At 55.0% G+C, this 21216-nt stretch overlaps 1 protein-coding gene across 5 annotated transcripts in view; it reads left to right on the forward strand.

The window, feature by feature from the left end:
* DLGAP2 (DLG associated protein 2) overlaps positions 1-21216 on the forward strand; it is a 647652-nt gene that overhangs the window by 285974 nt on the left and 340462 nt on the right. The window contains exon 3 of one of the 5 annotated variants that reach the window (XM_061404056.1): positions 16784-16904. The exons of the other annotated variants lie outside the window; for them this stretch is intronic. The gene's annotated coding sequence lies outside the window, so the exon portion shown is untranslated. The remainder of the gene's footprint in view (positions 1-16783; positions 16905-21216) is intronic. 5 annotated transcript variants of the gene reach the window in all.

Consider the following 21216-nt stretch of genomic DNA (forward strand, 5'->3'; position numbering starts at 1 on the left):
ATATTGGCTACAGTTGATTTCCTAGTTGTGAGGTTAGGCTCGGGGTTTACAACAGTCACAACAAGAAATGTGGTCAATTATAGAAAACTCTTCCTCAAATGAGAGGGACACGGAACATTCCACAGAAAGCCTTCCTTAGTGGACGCTGGGAGATGTGAGCCCAGCCCCCTCTGCTCACCCCCATCTGCCTTCCACTGACCCTGGGACGGGGCCTCTGCTCTCAGTGATGACTCTGCGCAGCCCCTTTCTTCTTTCTTTGTAAGAAGCCACCAGCCTTTTTAAACAATTAATGAATTAATTTTTGGTTGCACTGCATCTTTGTTGCTGCGTGTGGGCTTTCTCTAGTTGTGGCGAGAGGGGGTTTACTTTTCGCTGGGTTGTATGGGCTCCTCATTGCAGGGGTGGCCTCTCTTGTTGTGGGTCACAGGCTCTAGACACGCAGACTTCAGTAGTAATGGTACACGGGCTAAGTTGCTCTGCAGCATGTGGAGTCTTCCTGGGCCAGAAATCAAACCCGGGTCGCCTACATTGGCAGATGGATTCTTATCCACAATGCCACCAGTGAAGTCCTCTTTATTTCTGATTTATTTTATTCTTTGTTTCTTGCTTAGCAAATACCAGATGTTATGGGGGATTTTGAAGTCATTTTTACTCCTTTATGAAGTGTAAGCTTATATTGACTTTGTTACCCAAATTTATACTCTGAATAGCTTTAATTGAGCTCATTCATTCCATAAAGTATCACATATTAATATCTGATGAGTATTTTAAGTATGAATTGAGAACTGGCCCTTTCCTCATAATTGTACTTATTGACATCATGAACCTTTGAGACTCAGATCTTAGTGTTTGACTGAACTGGGACAATTGATATGGTATTTATTAATCTTTTGTTAGGACATACGTTTCTAAAGTAGATTGTTACAAAGGATTTAAGAGCATTAATTTTGTGTGCCAGCTCTGGTTCCCCACTCAGCAGGTCATGAAAGTTTGAAGTCGGAATGATGAATGTACCTTCACAAAAAAAGAAAGTTCTTATTTTGCACCACAATGAATTTTTCCTAAAATAGAAAGTGACTCACGTATCTACGTCTCTAATAAAGGACCGTGCTCCTGGCAAGATGCAAAACCCTAAAGCTACAGTGCTCTTCCCAGCCTTACAAGTCATGGTTTTTTACTGTTTGGTGAAGGCATCTTATTTAGTTGTAAAATAAAGCAACATTTCTTTTTCATGAAAGTCTGTCTGAAATCAGGAAGAACTTTAATATCCTTTAAAGAGCCGTGGCTTCCAGCGTGTGATGCATGGGTCTTATTGATCGAACCATTAGTATGAGACTCTCTGAAGGACTGGATGCCCACCTCCCACACACACGGTGGCCCACGTGCCTTCTCTCCCACCTGTCCCCCCGTCGATCCAGACCTGGGCTCCGTGTTCTCCACCTCTGCATTTCCCACGCTCTTCTCTCAGCATACAGATGTGCTGAACGCTCTGCCTCTCCTTCCCACTTGAGGGGTGCAGCCAGACCCCCACCTCGTCACCCACACGATCCCCTGCTCCTGCTCCTCAGGGGCTGTGCCTGCTGCCTAATGTCTAATTTTGTGCGACTCCTGCAGTGCTGGGCCATGTCACAGACGACGTCAGGCATCTGCTTCGGTCGTTACTCAGTTGTGGACAGGTCCTCCTCTCTCACCCAAAGTGAAGGAGGTTCTCCAGGTGCCCTGATCCGCTTCTTCTTCCTTGTTCTTGCCTCTGAACCTGCTCAGAGCAGCCCAGGTCCATCGTGCTGTGAGAACACACATCTCCTGTTCCTTTTCCAAGTGGCGGGCATGCTGCTCTGTGGTGCCAGCGGCCCGGCTGCCGCTTCCCCGTGTTCCCTCCAGCGTTAGGCCCTGCCCGCGCCCACAGCGGCTTCGTGCCCCTCCCGGAACCCCTGGTTGCTGGGCCTCCAGCGGGTTTCTGCAAGCGTCTGCTCACCCTCCATCCTGGGTGCGGCCTAGGGCACCCGGGCCTTAGTTTACTATTTGGGTAGGAAGTAGGTATTTTGCAAATGTGCTGAAAAATTATAGATTTGTACCAATTTCCAGGCCAACTAATGCTGTTCTTATTAACTTTGGACTAGTGAACCTAATGAGGAAGGGGAGAGAGGACCCAAAAGAGAACTAGGCTGTGTCTGAGATTTCATGATTTTTCATGGCCAATTAAAAGAATATTTGACCAAACCTGATAGGTGTTTCCCTCTGGAGCACATTGGGAAAACATCCTATGGCAGGCAGCTCTTCACTTACCTGCATCCTGGCCACCCCACGGCAGGCATCCTCAGGCTGTCCTAGTGGCCGAAGTGGCAGGGAGCCGGGAGGAGGGGCGGCGTTCTCGGCCCCGAGGACGGGGTCTCCCCCAAGCCTGCCTTTGCATTTCCCACAGGCACTCCCTGGAATCCAGGCTCCGCTCACAGACGCTGACTTCAGCCCCCAGGACTGGGTGTTCAGCTGGCCTCACTGGGGAACCAGGCCTCTCAGCAGGGGCCGGCAGGGAAGAAACGGCCTGGCCCCTCCTTGTGAACATCCCCTCTACAGACGCCGAGGGCGCGGAGCAGCACTCACGCCAGTGGCATCAGAGCACTTGGCGGGGTGTTCGGGGGGTGGGCCCGTGGACATGGGGCCAGAGACGAGCTCACAGGCAGTGTCACAATTGTCCACTAGACCTGGGGTTCATAGAGGATACAGGAAAGCCTTGCTTTTTAAGGGAATCGTCCTTACTCCTTTTCTTGACTGTGATCACAAACTTAACTATTAAAAATATGACTAATAAGGAAACTCATAGGAAAAGGAGAGAAAAATCACCCATAATCCCACTGCCCAGGCTGCTGAAGTTCTGAGTTGGAGTCTTTGTGTACACATGTACGTCCACACTCTTATCTTTTAACAAAATGTTGACATTTTGCCGTTTAGGGTTTCTCTTTGCTGTCATCATCAACATCTTTCATGTTAGACTGAGATCCTGGAGTCGTGGTTTATCGACCACTCTCGTCCGGGGCCGTGAGGTTGCGTGTCTTCCCTAGACACCCTCCTGCCCCGCGGCCCCAGCTCTGAGTCCCCCAGCCATCTCCCCCTCCGATCCTGCTTTCCAGCAAGGAGCCCAACAGTTCCATTTGCCCGCAAGGTGTGTGATTGGTGTGCTCCTGGAGGCGTGTGGCCAGATGGGCCACCCCCTGTGCAGCATTGACCTGTTGACAGACAGGAAGAGAGAGGTTTATTTTAAGGGGCTGTTTTAAGTAATTGTTGGGCTGGGTGTTCTGAAAGCTACAGGGCAGACTGACGGGTGGAGAGCTGATGCTGCAGCTCAAGTCATACACAGTCAAAGCACAGTCCCTCCTTCTCAGGGACCTCAGTCTGCTGTTAGCAAGGCTTTCAACTGATGGGACGAGACCCCCCACTCCATGCAGGGCAGCCTGCTTCACTTAGGGTCTACCAAATTCAGTGTATTTCCTGCCTAAACACACCTTCACTGCAGCGAGCAGACGAGTGTTTGACCTGATATCTGAAGCCACAGCCCAGTCCTCACGCGCTGTTAACCACCCAGCAGGCCCTCGCTCTGGCTCCTGGACATCCAGGCCCCAGTGATGCCTGAGGTAGACCCTGCTTCAGTGGACATCAACCTGTGGAGGGGTCCACAACCTGCTCCTCCTCATCTGCAGCTGCCAGAAGACAGGTCTGAGCTCTGAGGGGTGGTGAGGAGGGGCGCCCTGGGGAGACGGACTGAGCCCTGAGGAGATGGGTGAGCAGGGCCGCCCTGGGGAGACGGACTCAGCTTTGAGGAGGTGAGGAGGGCCGCCCTGGGGAGACAGTCTGAGCTCTGAGGAGATAGGTGAGCAGGGCTGCCCTGGGGAGACGGTCTCAGCTCTGAGGAAATGGGTGAGGAGGGCCGCCCTGGGGAGACGGTCTGAGCCCTGAGGATATGGGTGAGGAGGGCCGCCCTGGGGAAACGGTCTCAGCTCTGAGGAGAGAGTGAGGAGGGCTGCCCTGGGGAGACGGTCTGAGACCTGAGGAGATGGGTGAGGAGGGCCGCCCTGGGGAGACGGTCTCAGCTCTGAGGAGAGGGTGAGGAGGGCCGCCCTGGGGAGACGGTCTGAGCCTTGAGGAGATGGGTGAGGAGGGCCGCCCTGGGGAGACGGACTCAGCTTTGAGGAGGTGAGGAGGGCCGCCCTGGGGAGACGGTCTGAGCCCTGAGGAGATGGGTGAGGAGGGCCGCCCTGGGGAGACGGACTCAGCTTTGAGGAGGTGAGGAGGGCCGCCCTGGGGAGACGGTCTGAGCCCTGAGGAGATGGATGAGGAGGGCCGCCCTGGGGAAACGGACTCAGCTTTGAGGAGGTGAGGAGGGCTGCCCTGGGGAGACGGTCTCAGCTCTGAGGAAATGGGTGAGGAGGGCCGCCCTGTGGAGACGGTCTGAGCCCTGAGGATATGGGTGAGGAGGGCCGCCCTGGGGAAACAGTCTCAGCTCTGAGGAGAGAGTGAGGAGGGCCGCCCTGGGGAGACGGACTGAGCCCTGAGGAGATGGGTGAGGAGGGCCGCCCTGGGGAGACGGTCTCAGCTCTGAGGAGAGGGTGAGGAGGGCTGCCCTGGGGAGACGGTCTGAGCCCTGAGGAGATGGGTGAGGAGGGCCGCCCTGGGGAAACAGTCTCAGCTCTGAGGAGAGAGTGAGGAGGGCCGCCCTGGGGAGACGGACTGAGCCCTGAGGAGATGGGTGAGCAGGGCCGCCCTGGGGAGACGGACTCAGCTTTGAGGAGGTGAGGAGGGCCGCCCTGGGGAGACGGTCTGAGCCCTGAGGAGATGGGTGAGGAGGGCCGCCCTGGGGAGACGGACTCAGCTTTGAGGAGGTGAGGAGGGCCGCCCTGGGAAGACAGTCTGAGCTCTGAGGAGATAGGTGAGCAGGGCTGCCCTGGGGAGACGGTCTCAGCTCTGAGGAAATGGGTGAGGAGGGCCGCCCTGTGGAGACGGTCTGAGCCCTGAGGATATGGGTGAGGAGGGCCGCCCTGGGGAAACGGTCTCAGCTCTGAGGAGAGGGTGAGGAGGGCCGCCCTGGGGAGACGGTCTCAGCTCTGAGGAGAGGGTGAGGAGGGCCGCCCTGGGGAGACGGTCTGAGCCCTGAGGAGATGGGTGAGGAGGGCCACCCTGGGGAAACGGTCTCAGCTCTGAGGAGAGGGTGAGGAGGGCCACCCTGGGGAGATGGTCTGAGCTCTGAGGAGATGGGTGAGCAGGGCCACCCTGGGGACACGGTCTCAACCCCAAGGGGTGGTGAGGAGGGCCGCCCTAGGGAGACAGACTCACCTCTGAGGAGGTGAGGAGGGCCTCTCTGGGGAGATGGTCTCAGCCCCGAGGGGTGGTGAGGAGGGCACCCTGGGGAGTCAGTCTGATGGGTCAGGCCTGCCTCAGTGGGGGTCAGTGAGAGCCGGGAGCGTGAGCATCCTCAGGGTGAATGATGCCTCACTCCCCTGGAGGTCACATGATTTCGGGCATTTTAATTTTTATTATGCTGTAAAAACGGTTCCTTCCCAGGCCACTAACAGGGTTTGAAGTTCGTCAGGAGGGTCCACAGTGAATCTTAGGGACAGGGAATCAGTGTTTATGTTGAAACTACACACTTTTGGTACAGACAATGAATAATTAACTTTATTTTTCCGGGGAAAGAGTCCTTCGAGTGCTTTTCTGTGTTTTCTGCTGAGGCTTACATTTCTCAGTCCTCTGATGATGCCCATCTCGCAGGGTGTCTTGTTTCTATGGCGACAGCAGTGTGCTGCAGCTCAAGTTCTCCAGTTCATCACGTTGTGAGGCTGCTTCAGGGTCTGTCCACTGCCTCAGATTCTCACTCCTCTGTGTGTTCATCCAGTGTTGGTGACCTGCATGGCCGTGCACACACGTGTTCTCTCCCCACACGCGTGGTACCCAACACAGCCGCCTCCTTCAGCTGCTGGGTGTGAGAGGCAGCTGACAGGAGGTTGTCCCCCAGAGGTTCTGATCCTTGCAGCGTGTGTTCCTTAGTGTTTGTCCTCTTTGTCTCTCTGTGTGGCTTTTGTGTTGTTTTCTGTGGAAAGAACAGAGTAGAAGACAGATTCTCCTTCGTCGCGACTCCAGTGGGTCCCTGGGGCTGGCCTGCCCTGGTCTGGACTCATCTTCCTCGGGGTGTCTACAATGACGGTCAGTCTGCATGGGCCCCGTGACAGAATACCGTGGCCTGGGTGGCTGTGAACAATGGACACTCATTCCCCACTCTGGAGGCCGGACATCCAGGATCAAGGTACCAGGAGTCCAGAGTCTGCTGAGGCCTCTCCCTGCTTCACCAGCAGCGTGTCCTCATGTGGAAGAATTGAGGAGGGGGCTCTTAGGAGAGCTCTGATTCATCCTTGGGGGGTCCCCCCTCATGACCTCATCACCTCCCCTATGCCCCCTTCCGCACACCATCACACTGAGGTCAGGGTCCCACATACGGATTTTGGAGGACACAGACACTCTGTAGTGGTAACCATGGCATCCATTCAGCAGAGGTGGGTCCTCTGTTTGTCCTTCTCTTGGCATTTTTAGAGTGATAGGCACAAAAGCGTGGGAGTGGAGGCTGGGTTGATTTTGGGCCAAATTCAGGAAGGAGAAGAGTCTTGCCAGAGAGTCCTCAGATGGAGGGGGGACCACACATGTCCTCTATCCCACCACCCGATGTGGACTCAGTGACAGTGCCCGTCCCTAACTTGTGGACACACCCCGCCTGCTAGACCCCATGGTCCCCACTCTGGCACCTCAGGCTGCAGGGCATCTGCCAGGCTCTCGGTAGCCGCTGCTGGTCCTGTGTGAGCCTGTTCCCAGTTCCTGTTGTCAGCACGAGGGATGTCGAATAAGGAACTATTTGGGGCTTATTTCTTATTGCTTCCGAAAGTCTTACTTTCATTTTAATAATGGGGCACAAGCAGCCTCTTTTCAAGACAGTTGTGAAGGTCAGAAGTTGAGAGCAGCACCGTGTAGCACATGTAGGCGCGTGGCAGGTGCACAGTGGCCCTAGTGCCCGGGAGTCCCCCTCTGTCAGGCTCAGGGCAGAGCAGGCCTGAGCTGAGAAAGGAAGCCCTCAGGAGGCTGCCCGGTCATGTGACCTTTTCCTCCTTCAATACTAGAAAAAAATGCTTTGATTCTAGAATCCACATGGGAGAGGAATAAAGCAATTGCACATATTAATGAGTTAATTCATTTTTCAATATAGATCTTGAGGCTGAGATGCCCAAGACGTGTTCTGAGTAAATGTTTGCCTGCCTTTCCCTGGGGAGTGTGCTCTGGCTGAGTTTGACACCAAGAATACCTAACAGTTTTAGGGAACTTTGCATATCTTGAAAAAAAGAAGTTTATTTTTCAGCAGTCGAGGTCTAGATGTTAAATGAAAAAAAGACCAAAGTAAACATTTTAAAAAACTGGTTTGTTTAGAAATGCTGTCTCCCTGAAGCTGTTTCGTAATTGCGAGAGCGCAAATATGAAAACGTGCTGGAGACGCATCTGGCTGAAAATTGGACTGGTGTTTGCTCTCTGCATCACGGTGATTTTCCTCAGCTGCCGCAGAGACTGATTATCTCCCAAAATCTTTGTAAGAAACACCTGGGACCCTTGTTAAATAATTAAAATACTGCTAAGCCCTGCCCTCTCTTCTTCCAGGGAGGCTTGGATTTAATAGTTTTGGTTGGGCTCAGAAATGCAGCATTTAAAGTACGTCAGGGTCACATGCATCCCAAGGGGCTTTGGTCAGACATGCCCAGCAGCCTGGGGTGGAAAGTGACCTTCAGTCAGGAGACCCTTGTGATGTGCAGACCTGCCCTCAGCCCTGAGCACTGGCCTTTGGGTGGTCCCCCTGCAGCTGGGCGGGACCGACCGCTCGCTTCCCATCCCTGCCCTGCTCAGCACACGCTCACCCTTCTGATCTGAGAGGCCTGAGAGAGTATCCACACTTGGGAGCAGGGCTCTGGCTCTCTGTAAACCGATGACCCCATGTGAAACTTTCAGGGGCACCTTCCCCAGCCCCTGCCTGGTTCACGCGGCCCCAAGAATGGGTGGACCTAGAACTCTGCGCTCACATCATGGAAGCTCTTACCCACAGCCCTGTGCTTCCAAAAACAGACTCTAAGTTTGGAGACTCAGTTGGAATGAGTCACATCAGATGTGAGATAGACACGCCTGCGGGATGCCTGCTGGCCTCTGCGTCCACATGGCTGTGGACTGACCTTCCGTCTCAAAAGGGCGGCTCTTGAAGCCTTGCGGGCAGACTTGCGGATTCCTGCCAAGGCGCGGACACTGTCTGGGATGCAGCCAGGCTGCTTGCTAGCGGTCGCAGGAGCCTGGCTGGCCTCCACATGCTGATTGGCCCCAGGCTCTGAGGGTGGCCCTTTCTTGCTTTGGGTGCTGCAAAAATCATAAAGTCTCGTGAGTTATTGTGGGCTACGTGAGCTTTCTAGGTGGGGAGTTGTGTATTTCAATATCTGCTTCCTTTAGGGTTGGACCATTGCAGGGTCGTCTCCTCTGGGGCTAATGTCCATTTAGAAAGTATTATTATTATGACATTTTAAGATTGTTTGAAGGCAAAAAGTGAAATAAAGACCTGAGTTTACGGAACTGCTCCCATTCCAGGCATCTGACTTGCTAAAGTTCTTTTGTGCCTTGAAATTTCACTGGATCTGCTCTTGCTTTTTCAACTTGTACGAATAGCTATGAATTCTTCCAAAGGGCTTCTGGGAATTAGTATTTTCTATTAGCAGTTCGAGAAACTTCACAACAATAGAGTTAAAACAGGGAGTCATCTGTATGCTTCGCAGAGATGCCAGCCTGAATGGTTGGTCATTTCTGAGTCCCTGGCAGGTGATACTGGGCGCAGGTCCAGGCTGACTCAGCTTATGGTCCAGCGGCCGCAGCGACGTGGCTTCACTCAGGAGGGACCCTGTCCCTCCGACAGAGGAATCTCAAAGGATGAGGAAGAACCATTACCAGTGGGATTGTGAAGGGAATTCTGCTAGTGGGCCTCCCACAGAAACTCAGCTGCTTCATTTGCCCAAAGTGGCCTGACAAACATTCTTAATTGGTAGATACAGCATTTAGAAGTAGCACAGGTCTTTATGTTTATCCAATCTTTGTTCTGAAGATAATTCACTCACACTTAAGTGATTCCTTCTTCATTTGCATAGAGGTATGTTTAAGACCCTTATTTCAGTAATGACTTCTGCTCATACTCTGTCCTAGGCTTTTATAACAAAGTGAAGGTAGAGCAATAAGTCAGGAGGGGATCCTAGACACCATGGCTGCCGCGTATGGGATACCCTGTTGTGGGGGGCCCGACATCTGGGCCCTGACCCCATCCCTGTCCACATGCGGTGGGTCAGGAGGTTGGAGGTGCTCTGCAGAAAGAGACTGAATTTGAAACATGGATGTAAATTTCTCATAGGTAATTCCAGTGGAAAATCAGCTTCCTCAAGGAGCCATTTGAACCAAAGCATCTCGGCTGCTTGCTTGCTATCCGTGTCAAATCTGCTTTAAAATCAAGCAACACAAGTTGTTTTATTTAACCTGTGTCGTTTGTGGTGACGAGGTCCACGCAAGGGTTCTCTGCACTGGCCCTGCCTGCACATGTCATGTGTCCGAGTGCCCCATGCCGCCCACATGTCCCTGATGTGGGTCTGTCCTGATCCAGGGCAGCAGTGTATAAGTGAAATGGATCTTGAGTTCATGTGCATGAGTGTGCTGTCTCGGGGGTGGGGTATTGAACATGACCCCTGATGGGGCTGGCCATCCAGACTTGTCCACAGGCGCAGGGAGCCCGGGGAGCTATGGACCTCTGCGGTCACCAAATAATTATGTAGGGAAGCTCTTCATCTGTCAAGAAACCCCAGAGGGCGAATCCTTAAGACTTTGCCTCTTCTTAAAACCTCTGAGAGAACTTTTACTGACATATACTTTTACTTAAATGTAATGTCAGTGACTTTCACAGTAGGTTCTCATTTATCAGGAAAGAGAATGAAGTAGCCATGCTTGAAGATGGGAGTTAGAAACGTGTCCAGATGGTCAGTAGCATATGACACAGCCCTGAAAAGAAGGGGGCTTCTGACACAGGAAGCATGATGGACTGAGGGCACTGTGTGCAGGAGGTGTCCAGCCACAGGAGGGCGGATCCTGTGAGTGCGCCTCAGCAAGTCTTCTCAGAGTTGCAGGGCGGGCTGTGGACGGTGGTGGATGTCAGTGCAGTGGGGGCAGGGCAGTTCGGGAGATGAGAGAGTTCTGGGCACAGCGGTGGGGATGTTTGCACAACAGTATGACTGTGCTTAATGCCCCTGTGTGTACTCAGTAATGGTGTGAAATAGTAGATTGTATGTTTATTTTACCAGAATTAAAGCAGCATATATATATATATAAAACAGAGCAATGCAATCCCATGGGAAATGCTCAAAGAGAAAAAAATAAATCGATGTATATAATCATATATATTATAAAATGATATTTGTCATAAATCCCTCTCTTTATGTGAATGTAAATAGTTCAGTGTTCAGTCCCTCTGTGTGGTGGTCACGTCCTCTGTAAGATCAGAGAGAAGCTGAGTGCAGCCCCCAGTGGAGGCCACACACCTGAAGAATGATTTCAGAGGGTGAACCGTGTCCTCTACTAGATTATTATTCGAGACTTTTGTAGATACACATTCTCCTGAGCTGAATGCAAATGGTTGTCATCTGGTCTCTGAAGTGTTCAAGTCCTGGTGGCGGCTACCTTCTCCAGGTCGTCCAGAGGAGGCACACAGGGCCACTCAGGGAGGCGTGGTGCTCCTGCCCAGCATCACGCCCCTCCCACCCCATCCCCACTCCCCAGCTTTGTTCACAGAGGCAACAGGGGGTGCGCGTGGGCAGAGCTCATGTATGTGGACCGGGGCTCATAGTCACTCACAAAGCAGAGGCACTCAGAGAGACATGGGCCCTCTGCCCCCTGGGGGTTGAGGATGGGGTGTGTTGCTGTCAGAAGTGGGATGACAGAGCAGGGCTGTGGGAGGCAGCCTCAGACACCAGGATGCGCTCTGGAAGAAGATTCTCCCCCCATACCAAGCTGGTGACTCGGGGGCACAGAGGAGGGGGAGGGCAGCTGAGGGGACAGGAGCCCTGCCCGGGGTCTCAGGGAGGGCTGGGGGCAGCTGCAGGGTGCCCTGGGGTCCAGGCGGAGTTGGGTCTCCTCCCCTCTGGAGGTGTTTGGATGCGTTCCTTGGGAGGGGCATCTCAAGCCAGCATAGCCTGTGTGACTCTGTTCCCAGGAGCCCTTCCTGGGGGCAGGGGCCCAGCTCCACCCCAGGGTCCAGGAGCTCCATCCGGCGCAGGTCTGGTGAGAATGGGCCCCGGTGAGCCTGACCACCTTCGCTGTGGGGCCCCTTGGCCATCCTCAGAGCCCAGTGGCGTTTGGGCTCAGAACACATGCGGCTGGTGTGCGTGGGGCCAGGACAAACCTTAGGACACAGTGCCCCCTGAGTCCCACAGGGCACAGTGCCTGCCTGGGCCCACGAGCTGCGAGCGGGCTGAAGCCCGGGCGTAGCTGGCGCCGGGGCTGGAGCGTGCTCACCGCTGCTGTCGGTGACAGGTCCGCTGCCTGGGAGGGGAGCCGTCCTCAGGGCCCCGCATCCCTGGGCGGGCCTGGGAGGCAGCCATCCCCAGTTCTTGACAGAATTAAAGGATGTTTTTCTCTAGACAGAGAAGGAGACTTAACTGAAAATTAAGATCGTCCTCAAGGGGCAGGGACCTGAGACAGCAGCGCTTGGCCTCTCCTGGGCCTGTGAGGCGGCAGCTTCACAGCAGCCCCGCACCAGCCACAGGCGCTGCTCAGGGCAGGGACAGGGACAGGCGCCCAGCGTCCTCACAGTGCTTGTTGCGGACGGTGGTGCTGCCCACTGGAGAGCTCCTGTCCCCTGCTGTTTGTGGGGCTCGGGGAACAGCAGAGTTGCTGAGGACAATTATGTGGGTGGAGCTGCTTGGTGAGCGGGACACGCATGTGAGCAGTAGACTGATGTCGCGGTAGCTGAACATCGTCTAGTCATGGGGGCCTCGGCCGGCCGGAGTGCCCAACGGCGAGCTGCCCCGAGGGACTTGAAGATGAGACTCATTCCGCCGCTGGGCTCCGTGGTGCGTAGACCGCTCAGCCTCCCAGAGGCAGGCTCCCTTGCACGTCTTAGATGTGTTCTCTTCTGGGAAGAGTCTTAGCAGACGGCAGAAGCGGGGCAGACAGTCTATTAATAAAATCTACTTACTGCGTCGAGAGGCAGAGTTAAATGCCCCAAAAATGAATTTCCCTTCCTAATAAAATGTGACTTGTGTGCTGCTTGGGTCAGGACATGATCACACATGTGTCTGAAATGAACGCTTGGGGTATTTACAGCAGGGGACATCCCGGGCTTCAAGCTCACTGGGCTTGGCTTCATTGGAGGCCGACTGGGGGTCTGTGCAGTGGGGGCTACAGGGGGTCCCCAGAGGGTCACTAGCAGCACAGGGTGGGTGCTGAGCTTGGAGCCCCTGCACTGGGGTTGGGGGGGCGGGGACCGGACGTGCACTCTTTGGGGGTCTGTGGGCAGAGAAGCACTGAGCCCACGGACATGGCCCAGCCCCCGAGGGTGTCCCGTGGAAGGCCCACTGGGGCTGCTTATGTCCCCTATGGGTCACCTCTGAGCTGGGTCAGGGGACAGTCGCAGCTCAGAGTGGGGAGGGTTGAGCTTTCTGGCCCAGGGCCGGCTGCTCCTGCCCCCTTGGCCAGGTGGAGTCTGAGGTTCGGAGTCAGGCCAGGGCAGGAGGGAAGGCGGAAGTGTTCTTGAGCACCAACTTTGCTGGAATATTTTGTCTTATCCTTGCCCGAGTTTCACACTTCCCAGAGAGCACGTCCCAGACTAGTCCAGGCGAAGGTTTTCCTGGTCTGCTCAGGATAGAGACCAGAGTGGGTTTTGCTCTGGACACCGGCTTGGTGTCTGACCCGTGCCCCAGAGCCAGCAGGGGCGGCTTCTCCTGTGTGTGCCATGGGCCATGTTCAGCAGCGTCCCCAGGATCATAATGGAACCCCTTTCTATCTGGAGAAACAGCACAGCATGGAAGGAAGGCTGGGCCTCTGGACCGCCCCCCACCCAGGGTTCTCTGTGTCCTCTGTGTGACCTGGGCCGCCTCCTAAACCGCCGCGTGGCACAGACTTCCCATCTGAAAGTGGGGTAGAGGCGTCGTCTCCCCACCTGCAGTGGGCTGCATGGCTCTGTCACTCTGACATTCACCTTGAACCCTGATGCCCTGGCGATGGTGTCAGGGGGGCCTTCAGGAGGTGATCTGGAGGTGAGGTGGGTCCCCCATAATGGGAGCAGTGTCCTGACACAGAACCCAGAGCTCCCAGCCCTTCCTCCACGAGGGGTGCCTTGTTGGTGCCCTGGCCTCAGCTTTAGTCTCCAGGCCTGGGAGCATAGTGTGTGAGCCACCCTGCGCGGGGCTGTGTTCCTGCAGCCTCAGTGGATGGGGATGCTCCCTGGCGTGGCTGTGAGAGCTGAAGGGTTTCTGCCTGTAAAACGCACAAGGTAGCACCTGACGTATCACCGAGGCTGTAGGTTTCCTCAGACGGTATGAATGTGGCAGGGTCTCTAGGAGTCCCTCTTCTCCTTGGTGACAGTCCAGATAATCAAGGAGCTGAGGCTGCAGCCATGAGACTCTGAGCTGCAGAGACTCCCCAGCAAGACCGCCGCTCTGTGAAGTCGGGCCGTGAAGACCCTCCTGGGAAGGGTCTGACCAGCCCACCTCCGTGGTCTTCCGATCCAGAAGCCCGCCCCTTCGTTCTGTGTGGCAGGCTGTGCACTGTGTGCTCTTGTGGTCCACCGTGTAGCCCCCACCTGCGGGGACAGTGCAGGAGTGTGAGCCAGTCTGGGAGCTCAGGGCTGGGCCAGGACGAGCCCCAGTTCCCCAGAAGATGGGGCATCACCCTCGGGCCCCCGCCCTGGAGGCCATAGCCGTGGGTCCCCAAGGAGCCACTCCCCACAGTGAAAGCCTCGTCCCCCAACAGGCGTGTGGGGCTCACGGACGATCGCGGAAGCCTGGGGTCCTGGGAGGGCGCCATGGAGTGTGAGAGTATAGCCTTGAGTGGATGTGTTGCTCAGTGAATGTGACTGTCCCCTCACGGACCCCCCCTCAGCCTGAACTCGTGAGGTAGGCGAGACCCTCCCGTTCTGAGTCCAGTCGGTGCTGTTTATTGGGTTTCATGGGTTGTCAAGTGACTGACTGATGGTGAATTCTGCTGGCCGTCCTGCCATCTCCCCCGCGGCTGCCCGGGTTGGAGAGGAAGGACAGACAGGAGAGGTGGCCTTGCTTCCTGAGGTCGGGTGTGGGTGACATGTACGCGGTCCCGGGTGTGCCTGTCGGCAGACTGACAGGCAACCTCGCCTGCAGGCCCCACGCTGTCTCGATAGTTCCTGAAGATTCTGTAATACCCTCCACTTTGGCTTCAGTTTGGGGTGAGGAAGACTTGGAGTCAGAAAGCGTGGGTGTGAATTTGAATCCTCACACAAGGCACTCACCGTTTCCTTGTCCCTTCGGCTCTTGTCCTGTAAGTCTGGGTAATGGTAGGTCCCCCTCAGGGTGTGAGCCGGCAGATGGTGAGGTTGGAAACCTCCAGCACAGTACGTGGGCCGTGGTGGGGCTGAGGAAGAATCAGCTGGCCTCGAGTCTGAACAGGGTTGATGGCAAGAAGCAGAAACCAAAGCAAAACTCAGCAGCAGCCAACAGCTTTTGGCTGAATACGTAGAAGGGAGATCCCAAGGTTTCTTGTGCCAAAGGAAACTGAAAGATAAACCTGGTGCACATCCCCAAACAAACCCAGAGCTGCTCTGAGAGTCGGGAGGGCCTGGGGGACCTTACACATTCACCACACTGCCTCACCTCCTGGATGCTCCTCATCGAGGGTTTGGAAACCCCAGCACCTGCTCTTGGGACAGAGTCCTGTGGGCAAAGCACAGATGGTCTCCAGGAGGACCGCCTGGGCCCCTGCTTCTGAAGCGTCATCTTGAGCGGAGATGTGAAAATGGCCTGGTTTGGGAGGCAGCGCGCTGGGGACGCTGTCATGGTGCTCACCTTTCTCTTGCCAGCAGAGCAAGGCCAGAGGTCAAGAGCAGCTGGAAGTCAGTCTCATTTCAGGTCCAGAGAACAGAGACAGGTGTGTGTGGGGCTCTGGTCTACAGGAGCGTGCACGTAGGAGTGGAGGGGGAGTTGGTTCTGTGGACAGAGGCCAGCAGGGTGAGCTGGAGCCCTGAAGATGCTTGGGTTCCCCTGGTTGGGGAGGCACTGAGTTCAGGCCGGCGTGGCCACACGCAGGAGGCGCCTGAGGGTCCTGCAGGCGCGTAGTATGTGTGCGAGGCCCTCACGCCGATCATCTGCGGCGGTGGGCGGGTGTACACCTCTGTGACCTGAGGTCCATTTGGACCAGCACTCCAGGTTATTCACTGCGCAGCAGCTGCTCACGGGTTTTCAGATTCCTTGTAAGAGAAGCAGGCATCAAGGTTCATGGTGCAGACGTGCACAGAGCATTCTACAGTGAAGCTGTGTGAGCGCCTGCCTGTCTCCAGGTGGGACGGCCCTGGCAAATGATAAAGTGGGTTCCTGAGCTGTGATGATGTGGACAGGTTTTGTGGACTAACCTGATCTTCAGTGGTTTCACCCCGGGTGCTGTGTCTCAGCTCCTCCACTGGTCAGGTTCCAGAGAGCGGGGACTCGGGTGGAGATGAGCCGCAGTTCAGAGGGCGTGTTCCATGCGCGTTTATGCCTCGTGGAGAGTGCACGAGTATGGTTCAGGGCGGGTGGCCCGCAGCACTAGCTGGAGTTCAGGATGCAGGTGGGGGATCTGGGCCCCCAGGGGAGGGCAGGGTGGAGGCCCCCAGGAGCCCCCAGGAGCGGCGTCTGCAGGGTCTCCCCTAAGGCTCCCACTGGACAGAGTGTACCCCAATGTCTGTGCTACTCAGACGCTCCCTTAGCCCCAGAAGAGCCTGGGCATCTGGGAGAACCCTGCCTAGAACACAGGGCTTCTGCGGCTGGGAGTGAATGTGCCCTAGAGCCGGCTCCTTCCTGCTCCTCGGTGGCTGTGCAGGCTCTGAGTCCCACCGACCCCGCGGGAGTTGCAGTGGGCGGCTGCACACGCGTGGTTCGGGGCCTACTCCGAGTGCACCTCCACCGCCTCCCTGGGGGCTGAGGGTCCGGGTGAAAGTTCGCGGCCCAGCGTGTGGTGAGACCCCCCCGAGCCTGAACTGAGTCAAGTGAAAGGAAGCTGGTCCTCGGCAGGCCCATCATGGTGTCGCTTCCTCCAACAAGGAAATCTTCAGAATGCTGGTGTCCTTGAGGTGACTGCAGACTCCCAGGAGTGGTGGCGTTGTCTTTGTGAGGAGTAGAGTGATGTCTGCCTCGGGTAAGAGGGTGGGTTAATTGTTCTGTGTGAACGTGAGCACGGATGACCGTGTGTACACGTTCTCACACGATAGACTCTACTGGGAGCTGTTTCCCTAACCGTTTTTAATTGGTCCCATTTTTAAAACGTGTGGTTTTTTCCTGTGAGTGTGTATTGGCAGACTTGCTTTACCGTGCTAGTTTACACCCGATCCTTTCTGTCCTGAGGCATCCAGGGCGCAGAGTGACACTCCCTGTAGCAGGGTTTCTGATCTTTGGTAGAAATAGCTTTATTTCAAGCCACAGTTGTTGAAGTCATGTGAGTTCCTGCTCATCAGCACAGCATCTTCCCATAGAGACTGTGTGACTAGAAGACTGCCTCCCGCTGCCCCGCCCTGGACCTGCGCCTGGGTGCCCTGTCTGCAAGTCCTCTCCAGGCGTTCCTTTGCTCATCGGGTCTTCAGTGGACAGTGAACAGTGGGTGCTGAGCGGGGCTCTGCCCCCTGGGTGAGTGGAGGGGTTGGAGAGATGGGTCCGTGGCCGTGTCACAGCTCCCATCACGGCACACTGGTCTGCTCTCCTGGAGCCTGGCCGGAGCTTCCGGGAGGTTCTTTGAACATGAGAGGCTTGTGGCCTCAACCTCGAATTCGGTCTCCTTCCACTGCCTTCAGGAGACTGGTTGGAGGGAGGGAGGCAGAGCTCTGTCAGCCCAGAGTGCGGGGCCACTGTCTGCCTCCTCCCACTGTGATTGGGTGGGCATCACAGGGGACAGTGAGTGAGACAGCCGGGCGCCGGGAGAGCCAGGGCACCTGGGGAGGCCCTGTCCTGGATCGGGAGCACCCATGACCTGCAGTTCTGGAGAGGGACCGCCCCTGCCCTGCTATCCCGGAGCGGGAGCTCCCATGCCCACCATCCTGGAGAGGGGCCACCCCGCCAAACTGTCCTGGAGAGGGTCTGCCCCTGCCCCGCTGTCCTAGAGCGGGGAGCACCCATGCCCACTATCCTGGAGAGGGCCTGCCCGTGCCCCGCCGTCCTGGAGAGGGCCCACCCCTGCCCCGCCGTCCTGGAGCAGGAGGGCCTGTGGAAGGGCCTGTGGGCTGGGAGGAGAGGTGGGCATGTCTGGGAATGGGCCGCTGCCTCTGGCCATGCAGGGACAGGCCCCCTGTCCGAAGGTGGCGCAGTCGGTCCTGATGCCCACCTCCAGAGCTGGACGAGGTGGGAAGAAGGACCTGTCCAGTGGCCTGGAGCGTGCCTGGTGACCCCCAGAGCCGTCCTGCTGGAGTGGGCCCCACACTGTGCTGAGATCAGAGCCAGGCTAGGGGTGTGGTGGGGCTGCCCACCTGGGCCGACCCCGAGCCAGCCTCCCGTGGTCCCCGCGCTGCCTGTTCCGACCTGGCCCTGCGGAGGTCTGCACGGTGACGTGTGGACGCCGTCCAGTACAGGACTGTTCTCCCAGGAGTCACCTGGCTCCCCCAACAGGTTGTGTTTTTCGTCTTGTTTTCTTTGGGGGAATTTGTTAAAAATTTTAATGGGAGGATAAGTGCTTTACAGCACTGTGTTTGCTTCTGCCATACAGCAGCGGGAATCAGCCACAAGTACACCCGTGTCCCCTTCCTGCTGACCCCCCACCACCCCACCCTCACAGGGTCACAGAGCCCCGGCTGTGCTCCCTGCCCAACGGGAGCCTGGTCAGCATAGCCAAGACGCACTGGAGCTCAGCTGCCGCAGCCCACGCCTGGCAGTAGTGTACCACGTGGATGCACCACGCTGTCTGTGCCGTAACATGGGGTCTGTTTGAATTGCGTGAAGGCTCTTTGTCCTTATCCTATGCAGTTACATTGCAGCAAAATGCTTGTGGTTGGTGAATATGTTCATGCGTTTCACCCACCTCCTTTCTCAAAACTACAAATGTTTTGTGTTCGCCTCAACCTGACTCTCCTGTTTGGAGAATTTTTAGTAGATAAATATGGTGGAATCTCCCTTCTTTCCTTCCTCTTTTTCGGCGGCAGGGGTGGAGGGGTGTGGGCAGGACCTTATTTGTTAGTTTAGTTTAGACTTGAAAACAACATTTCTCTTATTCCCCTGCCCAGCAGGTTCCCTCACGTTTGATAGCAGAGGTCTGTCAGACTCCAAACTGAACTCGGCATGCCCCGGGCTGAGCAGGAGACCAGCCCTGGGGATCTGTCCACTGGAGTGGCTGCTGCTCAGCAGGTGGGGTGACTGGGGTCAGGGGGATGGGGGGCTATCCATTCCGTCTGCCTGGGGGCTCTCACACAGCCTGCCCGGGGCCCCTCACACAGCCTGCCTGGGGCCCATGAGTGTCCAGGCCTGCAAGATAACCGTGCAGACTGTCCTGTCTGGACTGCCTCACAGCACAGGAAAGCCACGTTTGCTGGGGCCCTGGAATGAGCACGCTAACCGCTTTGTGAATTAGGACTGGAAGGCATCCCCATTAATCTACTTTTACAGCAATTTCAGTTACAAGTGTCTTTTGTATCCTAGAGTGCAAAGAAAAAAAGCAAAGAACAATGCTTTCCATCACTGTGACTCAGGTAGGATTTAGCTTTGCTGAAGTCATACCTGGGGTTTCACAGTAAAGCATTGTAAAGTCTGAGCTGGACCCCGGGCCTTGGTGACCAGACGTGGGGTGTTTCCAGGAGCACACGTGGGAAATGCTGCTTTCTATGGGGACTCTAGAAGAAAAGCACTACATGGTCATAGATTTGGACTAAAACCTGGAAAAATGGCCCATCGTAAACCTGAGTGGGCCTTTCAAATAATCTGTGAATAGTCTCTCATTTGTCCCCCAGAGAAGAACAGGATGCACAGATGGTATTCGTTCTCGTCTCCTCCTCACGTCTCAGTCAGTGTTTCTCCGTCTCTCTCCTTCCCACACCCCGCCCCTTTTGAATAGAACCTAAAATGACTTTCTCTTCAATGCTTTGTAAATTTATTAACATTCACTGGCAACAGTGTTATGGGTTAGCATCACCTGTCCCTCTAGATACTAGCTCTATTCTCTCCCATTGGTGTAAAATTATTTTTTTTCATAAACTTCTTTCCTCTGAAACAAAGGGCATGTAACTACTAACCATACGCTCCCAAGACACTCAGAGCAGAGAATATATTTTTTTCCTTGTCTTGTTTTGGAGTGAGGGGCTGTGACCTTAAAACAGTTAGCATCTGATCTACTCTGGGTGCTGAACGAGCAGGCGGTGTCACCAGTGGGAGGAAGCATCTCTGACCCTCCCCTGGCCGCTGTCCGAGTGCTGACACCTGAGCACATGTCAGCCACTGCCCCAGGGCTCCCTCTGCCCCTTGCATGAGCTGGGCACTGTATTCTGGGGCCGCAGCTGATGGCTGGAGACTGGTGGGGACGTCCTTATGGATGGACATCAAGGATGGCTCGCTCCTGGGGATGGCTTGGGTTCTGGAGAAGTGGAACATCTCCCACATTTTTAAAAATTAGGTCTGTAAAGTGCACTACTTTATTCAACAATTATATACGCTCCTCTTTCCCATCATTTATCACAGGTCACTGTGCTTGGATGTTCTGACCGTTCACCTCCCTGTGTCACGGCTCAGAGCTGATGAAAACCCCACAGAACCTTCACTGACCTGTGGTTTTAGCTAATCTGCGCTGTTGCCGTCAGTCAGCTCGTGGTTTTCATGAGTGTGAAATAGCATTAGTATCTGTGGGCCTCGCTGGTTTTGCCTTTGCACATGCAGCCCCCAGGTGAGGTTTTCATTCTCCCGACTGCATCCTATCCTGTTCTGTGCCTAAGTCCTAGTTACCACTGCTGTTTCTTTGCCCTCAGACAGGCCTGCAGAGAGCCATTTCTTACCGTTAATACTTGCAGTACTTCTCAGTTTCTGACCCAAACCATGTGTCTCAGTTCTGGCAAGCTCGGCAGGGATGGACTGTAAGTGTGTCCCAGCCATGACGTGTGGCCTTATATGTGATGGGGATGCCTGACCATTTCCCAGAAGCACCGTCTGTTATTGGAGCCTGGTTTACACAAGCCCAGAGAGGGCATGCGGTCCTTCTCCACCTGGGTTGGCCAGGCCCCTGAACATCATGGAAGGAGCTGTGGGACTGAAACTCTGTGACACCCCTGATGAACACTCAGCTCTTGAGCAAATGTGTTCTCATGAAAAAATGAGTTTTTTCCATTATCAGGAATGGAATTTCCTATAACAGCATCACACTTATTTTATAACCCAGTCTAGGTGCCACATTTGTCTGTCTCCATAAACCATGAACTGTGTAATAATAAGCAGGCCTAGACTTTGTTTGAATTCAGTGTAGCCACTTGTTTCCAATCATATCCTGCAAACGAAACCCACTCAGCTCTTGAAAACAGAGCCTATTGCCTCCTGCTGTCTAGTAAGATTCAAGTCTACTATGAAAGCTGTGATTTATGTTTTATTAGATAGAGATGATAACAGAATGGCTATTTATTACAAATGCAAGTTGATTATTTGTGCATTTTAGAATTGCATGTTTTAACTCATGTAGCTTATGAAATAGATGTTTGGAAATTTGAAAGCGAAATGTTGCAGAGGAGCACACTGCCCCGTGGTCAGTCCGCATGGCCAGGGCTGAAGCCAGGGCAGGGCAGGACACGAAGGAGCTGGATGGACGGGCACCACGGGAACCCAGGGCCCCCACCCTGGAAACTCTGTACTCACTCCACAGACTTTGCCAGCTCTACCAGGCTGTGGTTTCATTTCACGCATCTCAAAGCCAGGAGACAATGAGGATGGTGTCTGTTTTCCTCACCAAGTT

Source organism: Bos javanicus, chromosome 27 (assembly GCF_032452875.1).
Source record: "Bos javanicus breed banteng chromosome 27, ARS-OSU_banteng_1.0, whole genome shotgun sequence".
Classification (NCBI taxonomy): domain Eukaryota; kingdom Metazoa; phylum Chordata; class Mammalia; order Artiodactyla; family Bovidae; genus Bos; species Bos javanicus.